At 34.3% G+C, this 27,884-nt stretch overlaps 1 protein-coding gene and 1 pseudogene across 12 annotated transcripts in view; both read right to left on the bottom strand.

Moving 5' to 3' along the window:
• ROBO2 (roundabout guidance receptor 2) overlaps nt 1-27,884 on the bottom strand; it is a 1,629,349-nt gene that overhangs the window by 1,003,039 nt on the left and 598,426 nt on the right. The window lies entirely within an intron of this gene.
• LOC123826897 lies at nt 2,736-3,885 on the bottom strand (annotated as a pseudogene).

Raw genomic sequence — 27,884 nt, 5'->3', positions numbered from 1 at the left:
GGAATAATGCACATCCATGGAAACAGATTTCAACCTCAAAAATTACTATTTTAGCACAAATATAGAATAAAACCTTATGAAAATGTCTATTTTAACATCAATATAATTATCCTGTTCATAAAACAAAGAAAATATTTAGTATATTTAGCATAGTAAATATTTACAAGTGAGAAAATTGTTAATTCACAGAATTTCTAAATTACCAATAAATTACTTGGTTTTGAATCATGCTTAAATGATGCTACATTTATGCCACATTTAGCTTCATGTGGCAAATCATAGTGAGTAATATATTTATATTGAATAGAGGTAATAAAATATATATCACATAATTATTATCATTTTACATATGTGTATACATAATCTCTTTAATATATGAATAAGTTCAGTATAGCAAAATGGGATTTCCCCCAATGTAGCAGATTTTATAATATGAAATGTGAGATTAAGCATTGCTTAAGCTCCTGATTGCTCTCTTCTTCCTTCACCACTTTCCCTGTCTCTATTTATTTCTATAGCTTTATAGTTGTTTTAAAAAAGAAACAAGGAGGAAAGACATCAAGCACAGATGCAGAAAACAAGAAAAACTTAGTATTATTAAAATAGTAAAAGGAATCACTATTGCTTTCCCCAAGGTGTGTTAAACTTTATTTTAGATAATGTGCCATTTGAGACATATCTCTTCACTCCCTAGAGACTTTTGAAATAATTACATTTAGGCTGCCCTTCTTTTATCAAGAGGCTGAAGATGCTATCAATGTATTTCTATTTCACAGAGCTCTACAAACCTTCAGTGGAATCTTGGATGTTTTATAGCAAATATCTTGTTGGAAACACACACCATAAAAATGTTTCTCCATTAATCTTTGGAGTGTTTTGTCCCGCTTTGATCATAGTTCTTGTGATGATATTACAGTGTGTTTACTGTTTGAATTGTAGGTTCTAAACACTGATCCACAGTGTGCAGGGGATGTGGTAATTCTACAGATTTAGGGCAAAATAGGTTATACAATACAATGAAGGTGACTCAACTTATGTACAGATGAAAAAAGATTACCCTTTTTAGTTTAATGACATTCTAGAAATCCTTTTATTTTTCTTGTAGAATGGACTTCCTTCTTTTGGAAGGAATGGAAAACTTATATATTCTGCCACAAAATTTACAGAGCATATATACACTACATCCTAGTGATTAAATGATTGTGTTGGAAGAATCTTAAAGGAGATCTAGCCTAACATCTCTCCAAATAATGAGATTCTGTCTACAACATCCCTGAAAGACAATGATCCTTCTGCTGGACAGTCCTAATTAAGATAAAGTTCTTTGTAGTGAACAAAATTTAATCATCCGACTTGTATTTCCTTCTAGGCTTCCCTATTAAACAAGAAGAGGGGAAAATCTGCTTTGACATGACTATGATAGTCCTTTAAACATTTGAGGATACCTAGCATATCTCCCATTTTTTTTTAATTCCCTTTGCTAAAATAGTCCCAATTTCCATTGCTTCTGTGATTTACTAACCTCCCATGATCCCTAGTTCCTTTCTCTGGGTAATCTATTACTTAAAGTCTTACCCTTAATGAGCCCACCAGACTATCCTGTGGAAGAATTCTGCATATTAGAACATACAAATTATAGTTAGTTCATGTACATCTTGTAAAGACCTAGAAATTCTGGGGCTTCCCATGTGATTAGTCACTGATTTTTGTCACTGTCATAAAAAGGTTAAAATTGTTTCCAGCTCAATTTCATCTTGGTTTTGAGGTTTGATTCCACTTAATAAGGTTGTTTAAAATATGGTTAAGAAAGCAGTTGGAACCATGCAGTCCTAGATTTGCAACCTAAGTCTGACTCTGAGTTAAGGCTTATGCTCTAAAATTTGGTTTACTCTACATATTTGATCTACATCCTTAATGTTCACCTGAAACTTTGATAAATATGTGAAAGATAAAAATAGAGTACGTGTACACATTTTATATAAATACGTTTGAAAGATTAGCTGTTACTAAAAATGCTTAGTATGGCCATTTAACAAGTTTTCAATTTATTCAAATATTTTAATAGTCCATATATTTCAATATTCTATACAAGCTTGCAGTGTGGTTTGTAGAATGCCTTGTGGGAGCACAAACATACTTATACAGGAAATTACACTGATTTGCCAGCCTTAGAAATCTTGTCCATTTGACAAAGCTTGTTTTACCTGAACCCATGTTGGCTCCTCCTGTTCATATCTATCTATCTATCTATCTGTCTATCTATAACCTAACTATTTGATGATTTATGCTTTTTCTAAGGAGTAAGGTTGATCTCTTTTTAAAAAATTTTATTTGAGAGTGAGAGTGAGAGTAAAAGAGAGAGAAAGATAAACATAGATTTGTTGTTTCACTTATTTATGCATTCACTGGTTGATTCTTGTTGCCCTGACTGGGGATGGAACCCGCATCCTTGACATATGGAGACGATTCCCTAACAAGCTGAGCTACATGGCCTGGGCCTGAGTAATGCTGAGCTTCTTGCTCAGTGACTTTCAGTAAGCAGGACATTTTTCTAAGTCTACAGTGCTGTCTCAGTTGCATGCTCTCTGTAGTAAAGTGGACACACAAAGTCAAGATTTTTTTTTTGAAGGTTGACCATCATGTGTATTGGGGAAAGGAGAGACAGGGAACCTCCAGGAGTCTCCCATGAGCAGTCACCTTGGCAGTTTGTTGGGGATTCAGGAGGAGCAGACAGTTCATGGGGCTCCTCCAGCGAAGATGAGCTCCAGAGTTGCTTGGGTGTTTCTGCCAGGGGCCTGAAGTATCTGCAGGCTCAGCTCATTGTGCTGAGTGCCCATGCCATGCAGCTGCTGCTGCTGAAGCTCCCCATGGCTCTAAAGGATGGGCTGCCCAGAGGCCTGCAGGGTATGCTGTATGGCTCTGTTGAAGAAGTCATTGGTGATACATGTCTCTGACTGGACACCTGAAGACACTGGTGAGGTCCTGGAGGAATAGCCCTGGGTGCCAGGAGTCAGCATGAGAGCAGCTCTCTGGAGTGCTGGCCAGTGCCAGGGCAGTGGCCAACTTGCTCTGGGTGATGGGCTGGGGGTGGTCCAGCAGCTCCACTGTTACCCAAGGTAACTGGGTGGGAGCTGGGGGTGCTGCTAGAGGGCATGGACCTGGCCTTCAGGTGAAAGTTGTCCTTGTCATCAGAGAGCCCTTCAGACAGGAAGCCACTTGGCATGTCCCAGTTTGAAGTGGAAGGCATGCTCTAGGAAAAGGAGTCAGCCGCCCGTAGCAATGTGCTGCCTGCCACCCAATGCAAAACCAGGACAATTACATTCACCAGAGTTGAGTGAGCAAGTACCAATGTATCAAGCATATTGGGATCAGAAAAGACAGAGAAAAGGTCCTTTTTCTGGAGCAATGGGAACACTGCTGAGGCCTGGGGTGGCCACAGTGATCTGCTTATTACTTCTTATTGCTGAGCACCTTAAATACCACATCCCTGTAGGAGGAGCTCCTGTGCAAGGTGGTTTGCTACACCCGAAATCCCACAGGGCAGCCGCTTTGTCCACAGGTTCTGGTTTTGGATCAGGCTTGGGACAGGACTTGCACAGAACATGGGCTGTGGACCCAGGTTGAATGCCACAGAAGTCAAGAGTCAGGTCTCTTTAGCTTCCAGCCACAGTAGATCAGATCGATCAGCTCAGGCTATAGAACAGACTCCTGGAGTTTGCCAGCAGTGAGCTGCTTCAGAAATAAAGTGTATGCCATCCCCTTCACTGGCCCCAGGGACTACTCTTTGGGCTCTGTCTCTGGCAACGCAATGGACTTTAGGGCAAGTGGCTGGTCAGACAGTTTCAGCACCAGGTGCCCATCTGAGAGACATTGTCTCTCTTTCATACTTTCTCCGTGGGAACTGGGCCGAGGAGCAGCCAATGTAAACACTCAAAGCCAAGATTTCTATAAGCACACTCTCATGTGAGAGTGTTGACACAGCCCAGCATTTGGGCACCATGACTGCAATAAAGATGAACTGGAGGAGGCTGGTCCATATTCAATTATTAAACTACTTCTTATAAAAATGTTTAGTGTAAAATTAAATTTACGATGTCTTATTCTAAGAGGACTGATATCCAAAGATAGGCAGATTGTCACTTGGGTGTCTTAAGATTTTAATTTATTCATTGAGCATTAAGGTATCATGTTTAATAAAAAGAAAGCCTCGATCAGCTAGGTTATATTACCTAAAGCACCATTATACAAATACTGCTTTTTAAGTTCAAAATTATGTCTTCTTGGCTTTATCCAAAATGTCTTTATCTCTGTTGTAGTCATATAGCAATTTCTTTTTACCCATTCTTTCTCATCCTCAACATTCACATTGGTAGGCTATTCACTTAGTAATAATGCCTTTACACAGTAGTGAGTGAATGCAGGTAGATGAGACTAGCCACAGAACTTAGCATCTACTCATAGAACCAATTTGTCATTAAACTATGTCCCTTTATGGGACAATCAATTATTTTAGTGCTGAGAGACTACCATTGATGTCTAAGGTCAGCTTAGATTCAGTCTTCTTCTTCCTCTTCTTTTACTTCCTTTTCTTCTTCTTTTGTAAAAAAAAAATAAAACAAAAACAAAAACAAAAACAAAAAACAACTGTTAATTATTATCTGGACTAAGACTTTCAGTGCAGTGTATCCAGTCAAAAACATGCTGTGCATGCCCTTGTTTAATCCCACCAAGGAAATATAGGAGACATTCAGATTCTATTGAAAAGCACTTGCTAGGTGTGGTGGTGACCTCCTATAACAGGATGAGGCTGATGGGGGACTCCTGTCCAGACATGCAATTCCAGGCTGCTGGAGAAGCACACATATTATGAATCAAGCACTACTCCAGGTGCAACAACTGAATTCATTCAAAGGAGCAGACCAAGAGACTTTATAGTGTTCAAAGTCAAGATTAAAAACACACTTCTGGAAGATTTTAGAAAAAAATTGCAGGGTCTTTAAAAAAAAATCTTACTTGATCACCATAGTCAAAAGGGCAGTTCTCAATGTAATTTTTATGTTCAATTTTTAATAGATATATTTTATTGGCCTAAAATATATACTTTTTATTTTTTAAAAGTATCTTTCTAATGCTTCAAAAACAGGGCAAATATTTGTGTAATTCAAAAGAAGAAAGTGACATATTTTTGCTCTTATATTGTTACCAGAATGGATGATTTCCTGTTGATGTGTAAAATATTTACTTGGCTTAGTTGAGGTATTTAAAGAGTAAATAAGACATAAAATAGAAGAGGAAAAAATATAAAAACACATCTCTTTTAATTGTAATATTAGCTATATGTTCTCATTTTGGAAAAGATAGAGAATATACTATGAGATATACCATGGCTTGTTAAGTCATTTTAAAATTATTAATGTAGAAAGTTGTTTTATATACAGAGATCAAATGGGTATATATTACATATAAAGCATAATTTATGATTCTGAGTCACTATTTGTTGCCTTTCAAGTATTTAATGACATTCAAATATCAAATAATGGAATGAGACATAATTTTATAACTGTTGTGTTCCAAACATCTTTGTACTTTCTTGATTCTTATTAGTTATTGGGAATAAAATATCTTGAAATACTATAAATTATTAATTTACAAAATAACTGTTGAGGAATTAGGAATTATTGCATTGCCATTTTATTATAGACACAGTAATTTACAATTTCTCCCACTATTTTTCCCATTGTGATATTGTTACATCCCTTCAATTTTATATCAAGGACTGTTAGTACAAAAAGAACACACAAAAACTTTACAATTTATTTTTAAAAAACTCAAATGGTTTATTCTTTTAATTAATATTTTTTATGGAGATAACTATAGATTCACATACAGTTGTAAGAAATGATAGAGAGAGATATTATGTGCCCTTTACCCAGTTTCCTCCAATGGCAACATTTTAAAAATCTATTGTCCAAAATCACAGTCAGGATAGTGACATCGATACAATCCACTTATCTCAGAGTTACTCAGATTTACCTATAGGTGTGTATTGAGTTCTATACAATTTTCTCACTTGTTAATCCATTACCACAGGTAACACTTCCATCTTTACAAGGGGCCTGTGAATTACCCATTATAACCACACCCAGCTCTCTCATGCCTCCTTTCCCCATTCCTAACCACTAGCAACAGCTAATTTGTTCCCCATTTCTAAAATTTTGACATTTGAAATATGTTACATAAGTGGAATTATACAGAATACAACCTCTTAAAGACTTAAGGTTCTTTCACTCAATGTAATTCCTAGGAAATGCATTTAAGTCATTGCATCTATAAATAGCTATTCCTTTTTATTGCTGAGTAATATTCCATGGCAGGTATGTGTAACAAGTCAACCATTCACCCACTGAAGGATATCTGGGTTAGTTTTTGGCAATTGTAAAATAAAGCTACTATAAATATTTATATGAAGTTTTTACGTAAATGCAAGTTTTTATTTTTCTGGAACAAGTGCTCAAGAGCACAATAGTTTAATCATATGGTAATTACACGTTTATGTTTATGTATAAATGCCAAATTGTTTTGCAGACTAGCTATAGCATTTTTATATTCTCAACAGTAAGGTGTGCATGACTTTGTTTCTCTGCATCCAAGCATTTAGTATTCTCTACTTTGAATTTTAACATTGTGATAGGTGTGTAGTGATATCTCATTGTGGTTTTAAGTTGCATTATCTCTGATGACTTAGAATGCTGAATGTCTTTTTTTGCCTATTTTATAACTGGGTTTTTTTACTGTTGGGTTTAGACAATTTATTCCAGATACCAGCCTTTTTGTTAGATATGTTACTTGCAAATATTTTCTCTCAGTCTGTAGCATTTTTTTTCATACTCTTCATGTTGTCTACTGAGCAAAAATTCAAGTTTAAGTGTGGCTCATTTTATTATTTTTTCTTTTATGAATTATTTTTGTTTTAATTCTAGAGAACTCTAACTTAACCTAGATCTTGAAATTTTTCTTTTTTTTCTAAAAATTTAATAATTTCCAATTTTTACATAAATTCTTGATCTATTTTGATTCACTGTTTAATTTTTATTTCTTTAATTTTAATTGTTCAAGTACAGTTTTCTTGATTCACTATTTATAAAAAGTGTGAAATTTAGGTCATATTTTTTTCCCTATTTTTTCAATTACTCCACAATTTCTTGAATGGCTATGATGTTTCAATATAAATTTTAGTATAAATATTTATCCCACTGATAGTACAGAAAAAGTCACTACCAAATTAGTAAGAATCTTTAAACACTTTTGTTATATTTTTACCTAGAGAAATTCTTTTCATGTGCTGTGTAAATTGAGCCATAAATAGAGCTTTGCTATTATACAGTATTTGACACTGTGCTGGCAACTTAAAATCGGTATCTACTATATTCTCTTTATTAATGGGCCATTGAAGTGAATAGGCAAACAGACTGTATCTTCCTTTCCAGAAAGTAGAGCATTTAATCCAAGAGGGCACAGAATGCTGTTGATTGCCTAGTAGTTTAGGTCAAGTTCCAATAGAAATTAGGAAAATTTTTATTTTGAGGACCATCCGTGTTTTCTCAGATTGTGATCTTTACCTGCTTTACAAATGATGAAGCCAAGGCTCAGAAATTTGGAGCAGTCATGCCCCACTTGTCGGATCAGTAAATGTCAGAGCCAGTTCTACATGCTGCCAAATTCCTACAATCTCTTCACTGCTCAAAGAGCCTCTCAGTGGTGTTTTGAATATCTTTTCTAATTTCTAGATGTTATTCTCTTTGTCATTGGTCTAACTATATTCTTTAACATGTTTTCTTATTACTTATTGGGATACTGGTACCACTGAATGTAATTATACAACAACATTCTAAGCATTGTCCCATTTTGATTTATTTTTTCTAAGATTATTGATAATGGAATGCCCTATAAGGATATTAAAACTCTATGATTCTAAAAGAGAACAATTAAAAGCAAATGCAGGATCTTGCACTTATTCTCATGTTTGTAGTAGTCTTCTCTATATAAATACTCATTATCACAGGGCCTTACTGTTCGTTCTCTCCTTTTAATTTTCAAACAATACATCTTTTATTCCTAACACACTCTCAAGAAATAAACATTCTCTGCCAGAGCCTTTTTGTCTCTGAAGACAAGCTTTGTTTATATTACAGCAGCCAGGATGTTAATGCTGGTTACCAACCTGAGCTGGAGCCTCATAATTATAGGACACAGTTAGTGCCTTTGTGGATGTATGTATTAAACATTCAGAGATGAATGGAATACATGGATCAGAGACATATGACAGAAGGGGTAGTACTGAATTGCTGAGTTTCAAATGGATTGTCCAGACTTGGAGGACATGTTGTGCCAAGACACATGTACAATCTCAGTCTTTATGTATAATACATAAACTTTATGTAACTTCACATCCTTACTGATTCATGTATAATCTGTAAATGTTTCTCCATATATTCATTTTGTGGCACTTTCAGTTCCAAAAACTAAATTACCTAATTTCACATTCTAATTGAATGATCTCATCTTTACTGTTCTCAGCTCCCTCACTGCTAGAAAAGTCCACAGAGGCTGGCATCGTGTAGGTAGGAATGTGAATCTTGCACTGGATACTATCATTTTTAAAAATTACAAGACTAAATATACTTTTTGTGAAAATTTTGTATTTTACAAAAGAAAATGAAATTATGTACATGATAAATAACCCCTATATTATATACACACATTGCATTCTAAATCTTATCCACTTGTACGGATTCCCCCAGAAATGTTTCTATTTATATTTAAAGGTATAACTGTAAACTATCTTTACAAGGTATATAATATTATTATTATTCTGTGACTTTTTTTATTGAAAACCAGCTCAGCCATTTTTACCTGTGTGATACTACATACATAATCCAGGCTCTCAGGATTTTTTGTTTGTAAGAGTGAGTGAACAATGTCTATGTGAAAGCAAAGCTGGGAATATAATGTTCTCACTCAACAAGTCACTAACATTTTCACATTCATTCATTGAACTCCAACTGTGTAGAATGCACTGTTTTGGTCTCTTCGCCTTTATCTTCTCATAGGCATTTGGGGATAGGGAAAAAACAAAACAGCTAGATAAGCCAATTAATAGCCATAAACAAAAGAGAAACAAAATAAAGGGATAAAAAGTGATCATGGAAATGGCTGATGATAATATTTTGGCTGTGATGCTTTAGAAATTATATTAAATATGGGAATATAAAAAATTAGGAACTGGGCCAAATACATACTTGTCACTCCATTGGTATTTCTTTCTTTCCATCATCTTCTGTTCTATCATTTTCCTGCCTGATAACCCAGAATGATGATGAGAGTTCAAATCCAACAGATAACATAATTTCACCATCAGTCCTAAATTGTCTCCTGTGATTTGGTTCAAATTCATACTTTGAGAGTTAGATCAAGGCACCAACTAGAACAAAACCAGATTATTGTTTAATCTGGCTCTGAACTCCTTCTGCAAGCATAGAAAAAAAGGGCTTCTTAATATCTCAGCTTATTGTTCTGAGGAAGGAGAGCTAGAAGTTCTTAACTATTTTGCACTGTATGTTCTTAAGTAGTCTTCTTACTCTAAATGATTTAGTAAGATTAAATTCTGCTACTGCTATACTATTAATATTTCTGGTAAAGTGCTTAGAACACTATTTAATGATAATACATTACTTGCTTAACAATGTTCCTATTGTTCCTTCTCTTCTCACCTTTTTCTTCCTAAAACATTGTATTTATTTTTACAAAAAAAATGAGGCAGTTTAATGTCCAAATTCTATCCTAATTTTTATGCATTTAGAACCTTACAACAGCAGCCACAATATGCTTGCTTTTAAAAATAAATTTAAATAATTTAAATAATGATTTTTATATTTCAGAAAATATAAAAAGCAATCATTGAGTTGCATAAATATAAATATAGTTAAAGAGAATGACTCAACCATACTTTTAAGTTCTCTAATTCATGTTTACTCTCAATTATTATTTCCAAAGGAATACAAATCAAGCACACTAATTCATCATAGTATCTAAATGATTGTTTTGATTCAAAAAATTTTTATGAAATCAATTTCTGAAATCCATTAGTAAGCTTAGGTGCTAATCACTAGCTCTTGATATATATAATTTGCATGTTAGGCTCATCCATTTCAGGGTAATTAATGTAAATCCAATTATCTGATCAGAGTATTTATTATGAAACAATTCTCTTCTTCCAATTTCCTGGAGAAGCCATCAAGATCCTGGCACCTCAAGTACAGCTATTTCAGAAATGCCTTGGGATTGGAACTGATGGTCTCATATCCCAAGGCATGCTTGGGATATTCTCCTGTCTTCTGGGTCGTTAGCCAATCTCAACCTATCAGTGATTAAAGCCATTGGCTTTGGAAAGAAAGCTGGAATTAAGATCATACTTAATGTCTCACATATAAAGTAAAAGATATTCTTCAATTTGATGATGTCTTCTTATAAAGTAGCCATGGTTCTGTTTTATAAAAAGTGAGGAACTATATTATTTATGTGTGTTTTCAGCATTCAGCAGTGAATGGCGGGTACATGGTAGTTTTATAATAAATTTGTTTTGAACTGTGGTTTTATTAGTGAGTTTATTGTTTATCATTATTAGGGAATGTGATATATTTGTAAACTAGACTCAAAGCAATCATTGTGTGATTGCTAGTACATTTACAAGGCTAAGAATAAGAAATCGTAGAAGTCATTATTCAGTAACTATTTGTTGATGGAGTTGGCAAGTGTATATAAAATAGTTTCAATGTCTTTTTTTCCCTCTTGGATGAGAGCCATAAAGAAAATGCAGATCTCAACCCAAAAACCACAAGAAATTGACAACTACCTGAACAACTTTAGATATGAAGTCTCCCAGAGTCTCCAGAACAAACCTCTGCTTGACAAATATTTTGAGTGTGAAAGTTTGAGTAGAAAGCCTGTAAATGTTCACTTGGGCTTCTGACTGACTGAACTGTGAGGTAATACATCTGTGTTGGTTTAAGCCCTTAACTTTTTGATATTTCATTACACAGTGACTCGAAACTAATACAGAAAGTTTAAATGGCTGAAGATATATATACACATATACATATATATGTATAGTATTTGATAAAATTTGATGAAATGTTAATTTTGTTTATATCTCAAAACTACTATTTGAGAATTATATTTGATGTCTAAAATCATGTTATAATTGCCTTAAAAACCTTCAGTATGAACAGAATAGCTAATAACTATGAAATGTTTTTGTTATTCTTTCTAGAAATGTGCTCTCTTGAATCTCACTGGGGAACTGGTTTAAAAGTGAAAATTAGCTATACAAGAAAAACAACCCTAAACTGGTGTGTCTTCACACCTTTTTCAACACTTGAGGGGCATATTTCCTCTTCATCCTGCAAAGCAGGTTTTAATTTAATCCAGAAGTAAGGGAAAGGAAAATATTGTCTGTATACACTGACTTTCATGGTTTTTTTCCCTCAGTCTTTTAAAAGAAATGTTCTCATTTGGTTTTAATAGTCCTTAAAAATGTGACATCTTCCTATAGATAATATTTATAGTATGTCCTAAGAAATCAATTGTTCACTGTATTTTTCATGTATATATGCAAATATAACACTGATACAGCAGAGTCCCAAGCTCTGTGTAATATGATTTGATTGCTAAATCCTTATATTGTATGGCCTGGCATTTTGATTAATACATTGAATTCCAGAAAGCTTTCAATATCCAGATGATCTTCACGCAGAGAGTCATAGGTGTATTACCAAAACAGTAAAAATAAAAGGAAATTAAATTAAAATATAGTTCTTAAACATATTTTTATATTACTTGATTATGGAAAATATTCCCAAATATTTTGTCTGATATATGCTGAAAAATACACAATATATATCTAATTTCTGAAATAAATTAAAAGCCTTGTGTTTCCAAAGAAAAAATAGATTGATTGAAACACAAGGTTTACTCTATAGCAAGAGTTGTTAACTTCAAGTCCACAGATACCTAAGGAGTTTGCAGATAGATAATGGGGGTTTTGTGATATTGGACAGGGAAAAAGTTGTCTTTATTTTCACTGATTTCTGTAAAGCTAGACAACAAGTTACAGAGATATTAGGGGTATGGATGGCTTAGATATCACAGATATTTTTCCTATTATCTTATAATTTTAAAATTTTCTCAACATATCTTTTATTATAATTAGTTTGAAATTTTATTAGTGATTTGTCTTGACACTAAATCTTACCATTTAATGTGTTGATAACAAATTCTGTGCCCATGTATCACAAAGTTAATTACATAATAATTTGATAACTATACTTTAATATAATTTGTGCTTGAAAGTATTTTATTATACATATTTAAAATATTATTTTGATAAGGTATCTATAAGCTCCACAGGACTACCAAAGTGTTGATGCCCCAAACAAAGACTAAAACCCTTGGGTATTTAACTAAAGGAAACAAAAATACTACCTTGAAAAACATATATGACCCCTGAAGCTATACTCATTGCAGCATTATTTACAATAGCCATGACATAGAAAGCAACCTAAGTGTCATCAACTGATGAATGGATAAGAGAATGTGATACATATAAACATGCAATGGAATACTAGTCGGTCATAAAAAAGGAAATATTATTCATTCGTGAGAATATGGATGGATCTTGAGGGCACTATACTAAGTAAGTCAGGCAGAGAAAGACAAATACCTTATGATCTCACATGTAGGATCTAAAAAAAAATAAATCTGTGAACTCATAGGTACAGAGGACAGATTGATAGTTGCCAGAAATTGGGAAGGGCTAGAACTGAGGAAATGGGTAGAATGTCAGAAGGTACACACTTCTGGTTATAAAATAAATCCTAGAAATGTAATGTACAACCTGGTGACTATGGTTAATAACACTGTACTGTATATTTGAAGTATAAATTTTACAGGTTCTCATCATAAGAAAAATATCTGTAACTGTGTGTGGTAATAGATGTTAACTGGAAATACTACAGTGATTATTTTGCACTACTTTAATAAAATGATTCATAATATTGAATCATTATATCATATACTTAGAACTAATATAATGTTATAGGCCCATCATATTTCAATTAAAAATTAACATTGCTTATTCAATGGCATTTTCCTCCTTGAATTATTATAATTATGATAATTTTGATGGAGTCATTGGGAGATTTTTACAAAAATCACCAAAAATATATTTCCCATTGGTAGATAAATATGATACAACTTTCATCCTCCAAAGTGGAAGTTGTTTTCAGAATCAACTCAAATATTCACCCTGTCATTTAGTTGATGTGTTGCTGTCTGAAATGTTGATTGATGGTTGACAGCACTGATGTCATAAATTATGCATGCCAATTTGGTGAACACAATTAAACTGAAGCAGTATGGGTAATTTAAATAATTACATGTATAAATAGTATTATTAGTCTTGTCAAAATCTGCACCTATACTAAATGTCAGCATTTAGTATCAACAAAGAATATTAAGGATTCAGGGTTTTGCATCGTGTGCTCGGGAGAATGATTTCAAGTTCAATTACTTGTTAAAATAAAATCAGCATACGTTTGTCTGACAACTTTTGTTTTTGACTTTTATTTAAAGTTTGAGTCAGAATGTACACTCTAAAATTTTTATTGTTTATTGTTTAATGGTATTTGGAAGTTAAAAATCATCTTTTTCTAGTACATGGGAGAATTTGTTACCTAGATTAATTTTTTCCAAATATATCATAATTGTATTTTTAAAGAAACCTCTGGATGTAGGACATCATTGTGATTAATAGTGAATCATGTGTTTCAGTTTTTGAGCTACACCCTTGGGCAGATAGGTTGTGTTGACTGGCTTTTGGATTTAATAGTGATATGGCTTTTACACTGAAGAGTTGCCATATTAATAGAGTATTGTTAAAGATTACAGTGGCTTTTTCAAAACCAAAGAGTTGAAGAAAATAAAGACTCAAAGAATTTAGATGGTATTGCAGTTTAGTTCTATCCAGGGAAATCATAAATTTTTCCACTTTAATATTCTTTTCCCACTTGTGGGTTGTGTAGAGGGCACAGACTGCTGGGTAAATCTCTCCTCATCCATTTCAGTGCTCTGAAGTACTTAGGACAAGATTTCTAGACAGTTATTAGATTATTTATTCATGAGATAATATTTTAATATTTTAAAAATATTTATTTACTTAATGTTAGGAACTGACTTCAGATCATTTGGAATGCCAATATCTGTTAGTTTTACTCATTTATGCTGATTAATATCCCTTCCACTCTAAGAGACATTATACATTCACCTGGGTAAAATAAAATTCACTTTCAAATTAGGTGACATAGTAATGGTATGTTATTATTAATTTTAATCCATTTAATTGATATGTATAGAATGCTAAGTCTATCTTCAACTCAAAGATATATTTTTCACAGAAAATGACTTTATTTAAGATAAATTTTATCTTAAATGATATAATATGCAACATTTTCCTAAGATTTTAAATCAGAAAAATCAGTATTAAATAATTCCTTGTTAAATATGATATTCTACACATTTTAAATTTTAAAATAAAAATTGCAGAATTGGCTATGAAAATCATTATTGCCTATGTGCTGTACAAGACATTAAGAATGCTAATGAGAACATAAAAATTCTGAATCACACTAAACAAATTAGAAAACTATTTGGAATGCAGAAACAAATCCATTAAATGGGAATTTATTAGATTCTTCCCTTAGTCATGGGTCTGAAGTACCACACTTTGCCATATAAGATGTACATTTCTTTGCTGAAAATTTTGAGGGAAAACTAATGCATACAAAAATATGGGTGTGCATTATACACTGGAGCACATTGCACATGGCAAAATACAGTATGCCCATCAGGGTTTTTCTACCAAATTGGTAATTACACCTATATACGTCACAGTCACACATTGTTGTAAACTTGCATACATTTAAGTTTCCAAATTAGTGATACAGAAAGAACGTTCTATAGGCTCATGAGAATAGAAAGAGAAAATGTAATCTGGTAAGAAGGTTGACCTTGCATATGGGTAATTTTAAGAGAAGAAGGGAGAGTCTTTTCTATCTAATATCCATGCATAATTACACACATACACACACAGTATTTTGGAACATTTGTAAATTTATAAATTATACCATAATGAATCATTCCAACAACTCTATGAATAAATACAGTCAGTCATCTCCATTCAGTAATTAAATTGGCTCAGACATGGAATTATGTGTAATTATCCAAGGCAAGTGAATACAGAAGGGACGATCATTTCCACTATGTGCCCTACACTCTTCCACCACACAATACCAGGAGAAACATGGAAAGGGAGAATGTATAAAAACTGTAAAATAAAGACTATACCCTGAATGGACTAATTGGAGAAAAACATTTTCACATTGAAAGAACTCATTAAGATTGAAAAAAATTATCCATTTGGGCATCTACCAATGGGCACGTGTATTAAGAATACAGCAGTAAATTGAAAAGTCAAGGAAAGTTACTAATCTCATGAGGCTTACATTAATGAAGAACACAAATGTATAAAGAATTAAGGAATATGGTAATAGTTGCTATGAAATGGATATAGGGCTCAAGGAAGCCATTTTAGACAGGAGTAATTAGCATAAACATGATAAAAACTTATAAAATTTATCACTACCTTTCCTTGCTTGGTGGCAGATGCAGAAGAAATTGCATCATATATTTGGATTCAGCAATTTAAGAAGAAGTGGACTTCCAGCTCTACAAAACCATAAAGCTGACTCAAAGAAAGACTGTCGAAACTACAGGTGGGTCCTGTCAATATGCATGAACACCCACCTTCTGAGCACTAGCCTCTCAGTTCACTTTCTTGGCTGTTTTCTAGGAACTCGTCATCAGTGTGTCAAAACTCTGTCAGTGTGCCTTTGCATCTGCAAATGGTGCTCTTATCTTCATAAGTGTACTTTTAGCTAAAAGTAAAACATCCCCTCATAGTCCATGAAAAATGTTTACAATTTTCTTTGCAAGCAAATGCATAAGAGGAAACAAGCCCTAATACTGCACTGCCCAATACAGTAGCTACTTGGCTCATGGGCTATTGAGCACTTGAACTGTGGCTAGTCTCAATGAAGAAGTGCTGCCAGTATGAAATATATGCTATAGGTTTAAGACTTTAAAAAAGATTGGGTTGAATAAAATCTTACTTAATTTACTTGTTTTTACTCTTTTTAAAATATCAATACAAAAGTATTTAAAGTTTTATATATATGACTGACATTAAAATTCTACTGGATGGCACTGGTCTAGAGAGAAGGGACTCAAAGACTGAGAACTAGGCCTAATCTCAAATGAATAGGTATAAACCCAGAAAGATAACTCCAATAAGATGTATTCTTCTTGCAATTTAAAAATTAAAGTACTTTCCCTGGCTGGTGTGGCTCAGTGGATCAAGTGCTGGCCTGCAAACCAAAGGATTGCCAGTTCGATTCCCAGTCATGGGATATGCCTGGGTTGCAGGCCAGGTCCCCAGTAGGGTGTGCGTGAGAGCCAACCATATATTGATGTTCTCTCTTCTTCTCTTTCCTTTCCCCTCTCTCTAAAAATAAATAAATAACATTTTAAAAAATTAAAGAACTTGACACTATTCTGTTGAGAGTACTGTGAATTACATGTATAACTATGGCTAAAACATGTCATCCATTCACTACAACCTGCTTAAAAATTCCCTAATGACCATTTGGATGTACCTTTGCAAAAAACAGTTAAGATGCTAGAGCTGTTCGCTTTTGCTTTAGAGGATTAATGTTTTTCTAAGGACCACCCTTATTTTGCAATTATCCTGCAGACTTAATGTTGGTACTGGTCAAGAATATCTTAAAGCAAAAGTTCAATCCTTTTGAGAAGCTAAATACAAATATCCAAGCATAACTGTATTATTATTGTTTCTATGTTCAGTTAAGAACACTAGGGGGAGCCTCAGAGAATAATAATGTTTTGAGAAAACATGTCTCTGTTAACATGAACAGAATTTCAAATAATTATGCTGCTCATTTTCTCCAAACTCAAAGCGTTTATTAAAATAAGAATGCTCCATTACACCCATGAGGTTATGCATAAAATTAATGTTAAGAATTATTTTGCAATATATATATATACACACAAATGTATATAACATATACACAGAGCACATGCACATTTTCCCAACAAATGATCAATTTGCCAAAATACCTGAAATAAAAATAACCATATGTGTAAAACACAACTAACAAACTAATCCTAGTGGTTTTTCTAAATATACCAACTGGTTGAACATTTAGAATCAGTCACATACTTTCTTGTCTTTCCTCCATGTAGAAATAATGACATTGTTTTGGAGAATTTTGTCAGGTATGAGAGTTTTTAGTTAATGGTGATTGATTTAATCAATAGTTTTCAAAATGTGGTCCCTGGATCAGCAGTATCAGTATCATCTGAGCATTTCCTAAACATTCAAACTGAACATTTCCCACCTTGCCCAGGTAACTAACTCAGATTTTGGGTTGGGCCCAGAAGTCTGCTTAAGGAAACCCTCCAGGATGATTCTGGCTTTTTTTTTTTAATGAAGTTTGAGAACCACTGGATTAGAGAAAAACTTCAGTGTGATAAGTTGTCTAAGAAAAATTTTAGTGTGCTAAAATGAAACCAGCATTTATTAGTTTTATGTGGCAATGAAATTCACAAAATGCCTGAAAAACATTGTTGTACTAAATTTTTTCTAAGGAAATGAACATATTACAGAACAAGAAAATCTCTCTCAATTCTACTTTTATAATTTTCCAATCATGCTTAGAAGAGGTATTGTGTAAGTCCATGAATAGAAAGACACAGCAAGGCCAGCAATTCTATTTGTGCTTGAAACAGTGCCTGGTATATATTAAGCACCATATAATTATTAGCTACTATTATTATTTTCATTGTTGTTTTTGTTGTTATGGTTTTCTTTGCTAATGCAAATCCCTTAGAGGCATTCACAAGGTGAAAAACAAACTGCCATTGAATGAGAAAAAGAGGTCTTATGATGAAATATTTTTATTTCTATGAACAATGTGAAATGTATTTACCAATGGCTTAAACACTGGGCTCTGAGAATACTGAGGATTGAAATTCTACAAGAGGACAGTTTGAAAATTTTCCATGAGGTGCCATTTGAATGGTAGAAGAGAGAAGTGGCTTTTGCACAGACAGGATGTTGTTAGCAAGGCAAGGTGGCTAATAGTGTGTAAATGTGTGTGGTAGTGGTAGGAGCTGGTTTGGTTTCCTAGGACTACCACAACAGAGCACCACTGGCTGGGTGGCTTATGCACTAGACACTTACTGTCTCACAGTTTTGGAAAGTAGATTCCAAAATCAAGATATCATCAGGGTTGGTTCATTTCAAGGACTGTAAGAAAAACATCTGTCCAGGCTTCTCACCTTGGCTTGTAGTTACCTATCTGCTTCTTCCACATTTTTACATAATCTTTCCTCAACACTTGTCTCTGCATCCAGTTACCCTTTTTATAAATGCATTGGTTATATTGGGCTAGGGTCCACTTTAATGACCTAATTTGAATTTAGTACTTCTCTAAAGACTCTATCTGCAAATATTTCCATTCTGAGGTACTGAGGTTTAGGACTTCAACTCATGAATTTGGGATGGGGGCACAATTCAATCCATGATAGAAAGAGTAGTAGTTTGGGGGTAAAATAGATTGCATTGAGATTATACAGCATTTTACTTACAATTCCACATTTACACCTTTTTCTGCTGATGACAATGCATCATTAGAGGATTTTAAGGAGGAGAATGATAGGAAGTGCTGTCTGAGAGTCATGCGCAATAACGATTAAAATGAGAGGAAACTGGGATAGTCAAAGGCTTGAGTCAACAGTCACATGGAAAGGCTGCTTAAATATAAGTGAGGGGGAGAGTCTGAAGAACTGAATAAGGGGCCTTAAAGAGCTATCACAGATGAAGAAATGTGTTCAGGTGTTTTTGTTGTTCTTGTTTAAATAAAAGAAGAAATAATAGGACATCATTTCAAAATAACCTTTAGGATTTCAGTTGGGTGGTGCTGGTGGTGAAGACAATAGAGAAGAGGCATGATTAAGTAAAGTATATATGCAATTAGGTATGGAATAGAATTCAGGTCCAGTATGCAGTTAGAAATAAAGGCCAGTGGAGATTTGGGGCTAGGAACATCAAGTTAGCACAGGGAAGGTATAAAACCATGGGAATAAATAAGCACTCTGCAGAAACTTAGAGAAAGTGTATGTGTATGGGGTGGATTTAGCAGGAAATACCAAAGAAATTATCATCTAAGGAGTAGCCATAGAGGAGACTGTGAAAGCCAAAGAAATTGGTGAGAAGGAGAAAAGCCAGCTGGAGGAGTGCACTCTGGAAACCCAAAGGGAGAGTCTAGGAAAGTAAAGAGTTAAGATGTTCAAATGCTGTGAAATGTCAGGAACTTTAAAGCCTGAGAAGGGGCCACTGTATTTGGTAATCTGAATTCTAAAGACAGCAGTATAGAATATTCTAGAAGGTATCTGTGTAAATGTGGGAGTATGTATTTATTTATATCACATGTTAGAGCTACATAATACTCTGAGGAAGAGTTCATTTCAATATATTTAATCCCTATTTTACTGCAGCACAGAGCTGTCAACCTTATTTGCTAATTCATTTGCTTTACCAAATATTTAATAAGCACCTATCATGAGCGAGAGACTGAGATAAAGTCTGGAAATACACAGTTAAAATATTATAGCCTCCATCCACTGGGAGCTCTCAAATTCATGTGATATTTACATTAACAGAGTGCTGGGTATATGAGGTTCTCCTTTGTTGCCTCCTGGCGCTATGGGAAATAAAACATGCTTTCTTTGCCTGAAGCTGAGCTCTATGCTCTAGCAAGCAAGGCAAATGGTTTTTGAAATCTATCCCAAGCTAAAATTTTATAATAGATTGTTGTGATTCTGGTTGACATTTTAGGAGTTACTTGTTTCCTTCTACAGTGAAGAAGTAGATACAAAGAGTAGTTATAAAATAGTAACCTATAGGCTATCAAATATCAAAAGAGGCTCAAGTGTTAGGCAAAGTTTCTAACCCATGTGGGTGTTATTTAAAGTGGCTAACAGAGTTTGGACAACCTATTTCCCACTTAAACTATACACTGCCATTCCTGCTATCTTAATTGTGATTTCAATCATAATAACCTCCACCACTACCATTAATTCAAATAGGAAAGCACAAATATAAGGACTCAAATATCTCACATCAAGAATTGAAAATCATCATCTTGAATTTATTCGCAAATACTCAAGCAAATCAAATGAATCCCAGTAAACTATTCTGGTCAAATGTAGTTATTTTTGTTTTATTTTTTCTCTTCTCTTTTGTTTGTTTGTAGAGGGAAAATTTTGAAAAAATTACCATGGATATCATAAATGATGTGTATAATTGTGGCCTAATGTTTCAATTAAAAACTGAAGTCCATGAAGTGCTTTAGTGTTTCACAAGGAGGTTTTTAAAAAATCGGATTTGCCTATGTAACCTGGTAGAGCTTTCTATCCTTGAATATACATTTATTCATAAATATTGCTAACAGGCCCAAAAGCTGACATTTAAATGTCATTACTATAAATAAGCCATAAAATCTGATGCTTGACTTAAAGGGTCAGTGTTATAGAGTAACTGGAGAAGACTTATTTTTAAAGTAGAGGAGCAATTTTGGATTTATGGTAGCAATAATTTCTCTCTTTAAAGAACCCCAACTAATTTAATTAAAGGTTAAGGATAAAAGCCAGGCTAATTCTGTCCTTAGGAAGGGCTAATGGCACTACCGTTTTCCTGGTCACTTTGGTCGGAAACCTGGGAGTCACCCTTGATCTCTCTCATGCCCTGTCAATCACCAAGTTGTATGTTGTCTTCACGATAACTCATTTTTGCATCAGTCTAGTCTAAGTCATACCCATCATATGCCTCAATTACAACAGAATTTTAATGTAAATTAAAATGAGGTAAATTTCATAATACATCTTAAAACTCATAGCAGATATTATGAAACTTTGTAAAGTTAGTATATTTTCTTAACTGATTTTCTTCTTTGTCTTCTTTCAGTTGATTGACTTAAGAGTATAATGACTCTGCATTGTGCATGAACTAAGGTTAAACTCTTTGGCCTAATATTTAAAACAATGTGTTAGTTGATTTTATCCTGCCCAACCAATATTTTCTTCTCCATTACTCCCCAGAGCTCCTTCCCTGCTTCAGTCAGATTACCCTTATATTTCCTGGAACCTTTCCCTCTCACTCTCTGGGAACTCATTTTTCACATCAATTTATGTTCATTCTTCCCTCTTAATTTTCACCCAAAACCATTTCTTAGGCTTAAAAAAATTAAAACCCATTCTAAGTGATGTCTTCTTGTCTAATATCAGCCTTTCATGGTTTATCTTTGCTTAAATATGAATTTATAGCATGCAAATTAGCACTCAAATCTATATTTAATTGCATGTAGTCTTCTTGTTCTTTCATATATTTATATAATATATTTTACTCTCAATTACTAGACTTTTGGGGTACTTCAAGGGCAGTGACCTTAAACATTGCCATGGTCAAGTACCTCATTTGTAACTTATGAACTACATATTTGAAATCTTTGTTTAACCAACTATATTCACTAATCAAATGATTACTCTGTTTTTGCTTTAGATAATCAGAATTACCATTTTTCTGTCAATACCATATTAGTTCAGGGACAGACTCATGATGCTTTAACTACTGAACTTGAAGAAACATAGCCCAAGACTCCCATGTTTTACCTTTTAGAACTCCTATACCTTTGGGACTACTGGTGTGGATAAGGGTCACTTTTTATTTTCATTATGCTCTCATCAACTAACAAAATTTCACATGTTCAGTAGGAGTTTAATGCTCTCTCTGCCTTAATGATTCTAATGGGAGCTGTAGAAGGAAGAGAACACACTTAGAACCTCAGGGAGCAAAGGCAGTAGTGGTACGAGAAATGTGTTTTTCAAATGTGGGTCTAAGTTTAAGAAGATGAGAAGCTCCTGCTATTTTAAAATAAAAGGCTTCTGTTTTTCTGATAACACCAAACTTCCTGTTGAAGGCTAACAGGGTGGCTGTAGAGCCAACAGGAGGAAAAAATAATAATTTTTCTGTTTTTGTTGTTGAGCTTTTATATGTTATATCTTTATAACAAGCTCTTGGAAAGAAGGTAAAATATTTAAAGCAAATTAACCCAAGCTAATAAATCTTAGCAGATAAACTTAGTGATGTAGATAGTAAGCTAAAAGAACAAGTAGCAAAAAATAAATGTAAAATTGAAGATACAATAAGAACATCAACAAAAGAAACAGCAATCAGGCTAACATAGCCATTTATAAAATTAACAGTATAATAATCTGAGTGATGTTTTGACAAAATGCTTGAAATTAAAAACAGATGACAAAAATGATATAATACCAGTCCCAAAGAGAAATCACATCTGAACGTCTTCACTCAGGATCAGGGTGCAGGAAGAACGGAGTAGACACAGCTCTCCTCCCTGGGTTGAGGGTCTCTACAAGGGTCCCCGGAAAGGGTTCAAGGACAAGGGTTGGTGCGAGGTGCCTATGCCTGAAAGGAGGGCCTGACAGATAAAGGTAGTAAGTTTTATTTCTGAGTGCTTATGGACATGTTTATGCCTCATATAATTTCACCTTTATGCCAGTGATTAAGGTACATGGTGTGATGTTTATTTTCTGTTTCAGAAAACAGATTCATAGTTGTTTTTGTATGCATATGTTTGTGTTTGTCTTGTCACTTAACCAAAAATCATACCTTTTCTTGGAAGGAGAAATAAAATTTATGCTCTATGTTATCAGATTCCAAAGTTCATACATTTGGCTCCAGCTGACCTCCATCTGGTTTTAACAAGCATACTTGTGCTTACTGTGGAAGTGGTTGTAAAGCTTCTTTCAATAACTTCATCCCTTCAAGATTTATTTAATTGAACTACTAACAATACAGATTTCATAGAAAAAGTGTTCTCTGACTTAATGGTACTTACACATTAAGAAGAAAGACTAATGAAGAATTAAGACCATAAGTAAACATAGCTACACATTTTGAAAAAGTACTATGATATGAAATAGTACTAGATGCATATACTAGAAAAATATCATTTTGACTGAGGACAAAAATAATTCATTGGTAAAGATGTTATCTTCCATTTATTATGGCTACAGTAAGAAGCAATAAAAGGATTTTGCACAGGAAAGTAATGTGAATCCACTGTGATTTTTAAAAGATTACTCTGGCTGTTGGTGGAGGAAGGAGCAAAGACAGTAAATAAATAGCAGACTTAGGAAGAGAGGAGAAGAAGCAATTGCAGTGGTTCAGGAAGAATTAGAGGATCAGACTAAGGTTGGAAGAATGATGCTAGAGAAATTTTGATGGGTTTCAAGAGATGTTCTATAGGAAAATTTGCCCAGCAATGGTGGTGAATATTGCTTAAGTGGCTCATTGGAAGTGACCCCCCATTTTGGTTCCAGACACTTTGTTTATGGAGGTGCCATTTCCCAAATTGCACAAGACTGGTGAAACTGCCTGTTCAGAGGAAAAGATCAGTGGGTTGGGCTTAAACATTAGGTGTGAAATGTCTCTTAGTTGTCTAGCTGCAGATGCTGTACAGACTTGCATATATTGGTCTGAAGCTTGGAAAAAGAGGAAGTAGGGAATCAATCATGGATGGCTGATTTTTTTTAAGAGACAAGTGTTGTGTGATTGCTAGTGTGAGCAGATGGTGTGAGAAGGGAGGAAAGGGCCAGAAAGGAAGAGGGAGGGGAGGCAGGTGGGGACAAGTATGAGGTGCTGTAGGGGCCAAGAAAGGCACATCAACTGTGTAAAATGCAGCTGAGAGCTCACAAAACTGATGATTGAATAGTCCACATTGGCCATGAGAACAAAGAGGTTACAAATAGCATTAATAAGAGCAATTTCAGTGGAATGGTGTTGGGAGTAAGAGAAGAGGGTGGAGCTGTAAATGGGAGGTGAGAAGTGAAGCCAGCCTCTGTGGACAACTTTTACGAATGCTTGATTGGGGAGAAGAATAAACACAGAAGAATATCAAAACTGTGGTGTAATTTAGTGATACATTCTACAGTGTATATTTGAATGCTGATGGGTGGGGTTTGGTAATTACAAAAAGAAATAACAGCTAATGTCCAAGTATGTCCTATGTGCCAGAAATTATTCTAAATGTTAAACAATATAGATTTATTTAATACTCTTGATGATCCTATGAAATAGTTTACTCTTTTACATTTGTAGACATGGAAACTGGGCCACAGAAAGTTCAACTTTTCCAAGGTCCCAAGGTGGTGAGAGAATCAGGACTTAAACAGCCTCACTGTAGTTTTGGCTCTTAATGTTCTACAATATACCCAATTTTTCAGACTGTAAAATAATTTTTTGGACCAGACCATAAGGCACACCTAGGCCTTAGAGGAGGAAAATAGGAAAAAAAACTGAAGCAAAAATGTGGTAAAATATTTAATAACATAAATAACATAGACCACCACTCCCCGACCCCCACAGTGAGCCAGGCAAGCTACATTTGGACTATAAGACGCACCCCCCTTCCCTCCCAAATTCAGGGGGATGCATTTTATAGTCTGAAAAATAGGGTAGTGGTTTCTCAACTGGGGAGGAAAAGTTGTAAGTTTAGGATAGAGCGAAAACAACTGATGACGTCCATGTAAAGGCCGGAAAAAAGAGAATAAAAAATAAATGTGTGGTTTGAAGTATCATAATAAACCAGAACTTGTTTATTATATCTCATTAACTATGACTCAATGATCATCAGATATTAATAATGCTGGTGATCCCTTTCTTTGAGAAAAAAAATACACAGATTACAGTAAGTGCCTGTGGTTTTAACTTCCAACACCCAAGCAGTATACGTTAGAGATTGATGCTCAGTCCAGATGTCTTCACTAGTACCCTTAATTTGATTAAGTAAAAAAGTGATTATGTAGTGTTGCTGGCTACAAGTCAGGTGTGCTTGAAACATGTACAAAGTGTTTTGGGATATGCTAACACTCAACAGTGTTAATTCAAGACAATAATATGCTTGGCTCTTTGATTTGGAGGGTTCCTGTTAGGATGATGTAAACAATAAAATGTACAAAATAGCTGAATTTTAAGACTTTGTCTCAGAATTTGTTGACTTCTAATGTGAAGCCATGAAACCTCCTGGCTTGCAGAAATAAATTCTTGTGAAGGTATACAAAATGATTGTATCTCCTAATTTATGGAAAAGATATGAAAAATGAAGAAAATTTTAAAAAGACATCCTCATTAACTTATAAAATTTTAACACAAATCTGAAGAAATCAAATCTTTCCTAAAAGGACTAATTTATTTCTTAAAAAGAGATAAATATTTTAGGTTAAAAAAAGTACAACATAGTAACATATAAAGACATATAGTAGACATGAAGTTTGTATACTAATTATACTCTTCTGATTATGAATGCACTTCCTAAGAGATAATTCATTCAGCAAAGAATTATACTGATGATTTATTAGAAATAATAGCAATAGACTATTTTCCATCTTCCTGAAATGGATAAGAAAAAACTCATGTATAAATTTCTTCTCCCCTACCAACCCTCTTCCCTTTTTCTTCCCTCCTCCTTTTTCTCAAGGACAATTACTGCAGATTTATAAGCTGTAACAGCCCCAAATATGAAAGATGCAAATTCTTGATTTATTCTTAATTTATCTCAAAGAATAATTGTCAAAGAATTGCTACAGAATTTTAAATAAAAAAGAACAGCTACTATAGTTTTTTAAGTATGATCTAAAATTTTTCTAATTGGGAATTTATATTCAAAATTAGATTCCCATAACTTCTCTTGGGGCATTAAAATAGATGGCAATATGGCCAAAGCAATCTATTATTGCCTAAATATCAAATGTAAAGATATAGAAATTCTTGATATCTTTAGGTCTGTCCATCCTTATATTTTGATGTTACTAGTTAATTGATAATAAAGAACAAATATGATAAAAATGTTACAGTTGCTAATCAATGAACAATTTAAAGTAACCTTTTGTAAAAATATTAATATTTAACTATAAGAAATAAATTTGAAGAAAGCAGGAATACTTGATAGATTCAACATGATGAACAACAAACCAGAAATAAGAGAATTAGATCAAGCCTAAAGAATAATAAAATTTCTAAGACTCTAGGAGAAAACCACTTGATCACATTTCTGTGAGAGTTTCTCTTCCAAGACAAGCCCCTCTTGCTGTTAGTCCCATTTGATGACAAAGCAGCCCTCCACTGGCCCTAGGAAATTGGCCAGTTAACAATTGCTCTTTAGAAATGTCTCTACATTGCTTGCTTGCCCCTTTGCAGCTAACCAAAGACTGCCAATCTGAACATGAATAAGGTACCCCCCCCAAGCCACTTCCAAATTTTCTACCTTAATAGAGTACTTATCAGTCAGATGCTTTGTGTTCCCTCTTTTTACTCTATAAAACCTATTCTCCTCTCTAACACTTTTTATAGATAAAAGGTAGATTGTCTCACTGGAGATCATATGAACTACTTCAAAATCTAATTTAGGGCTTTGATCTCTAATCCCTCCTAACTATTTTAACTTAGAGATATTTTACCTATGTTACTAACTCTGACCAAATCAAATACAACTATTTTAGATTCTACTGTGGACCAAGATAAAAATTAATGGGAAAAAACATTATGTCTCACTCCCAGGCTAATGCCTAGGCTTGAGGTGAGCTTCCTGCTGATGCTACAACTATTTGAAAAGAATTTCATTTCATAATGCAATAGATGAACATCAAAGCCCAAAGGCAGGGTTGAATCAACAGTTTAACACACAAAAAGTTGAATTTGGTAAATGTAAATGATTTTTAAACCTTAATATTGGGCAAGTGCATGTGTTCGCACACATGCACACACAATCATGAAAATGAGAGGGAAGAGGGTGAAAATGAAGGTGGGGAGATAGATAGTGGAGTTCCTCAAAAGGGAAAAGAGCTCAGAAAACTTTGGGTAGATGAAATGAAGGCAGGTCTCACCGAGGGGAAAAATATCTATAGAGAAAAGGAAATGATCTATAAATCAAATAAACAGGTTGGGAAGTTTTAATTCTGCTCTGGGTTGGTTGTGTTTCCTTTTGACCCCTGGAATATTGCTTTGGTCTGGCCACTGGACTCCTCCTGCTCCCATTACAGGTCTCCTTTCACATTTTCCTCACCCTGCAGCCACTGTTCTCCCTACAGCCACTGTTGTCTCTACAGCTCAAACCTGACCATATCATTTCCCTGTTTAAAGCCCCTGGTAATGGTTCCAATTGCTCCCAGGATAAATCTGCTTCCTTCTTAGCATCTGACTGGTACTCTCTTCTTCTTCCCCAACCATACCTTACTTGCCTTTGCTTCTAGTGTCTGCACCTCCATTTGCCATGACCTTCCCAGCAAACCCCCACTATTCTTTTCAACTTACTGCTTAGAAATCTCTCTGGAAATCCTCTTACATCTCCCTCCCTCCAAGTACCCTAAGTGTTCCAGCGGCACCCTTGTGTTCTAGGCTCTTGCTTTCTATGGCACCCTATTGCATTTTCCTGTTTCCCTGTCTGTAGGACGCCTACACTCTAACCATCTGATAACATGTTTTGGTGTCCATCTTACTCCTCATTATACAACTAGTATTCAGCAAAGTCCATGGCGTATAGTGGTAACTAGCC

This window comes from Phyllostomus hastatus, unplaced genomic scaffold (genome assembly GCF_019186645.2).
Source record: "Phyllostomus hastatus isolate PE091 unplaced genomic scaffold, TTU_PhHast_1.1 phas_contig_86, whole genome shotgun sequence".
In the NCBI taxonomy this organism is placed as follows: Eukaryota; Metazoa; Chordata; class Mammalia; order Chiroptera; family Phyllostomidae; genus Phyllostomus; species Phyllostomus hastatus.
Note: the sequence above shows the minus strand (reverse complement) of the source record. Positions and strands in the feature narration are given on the sequence as shown.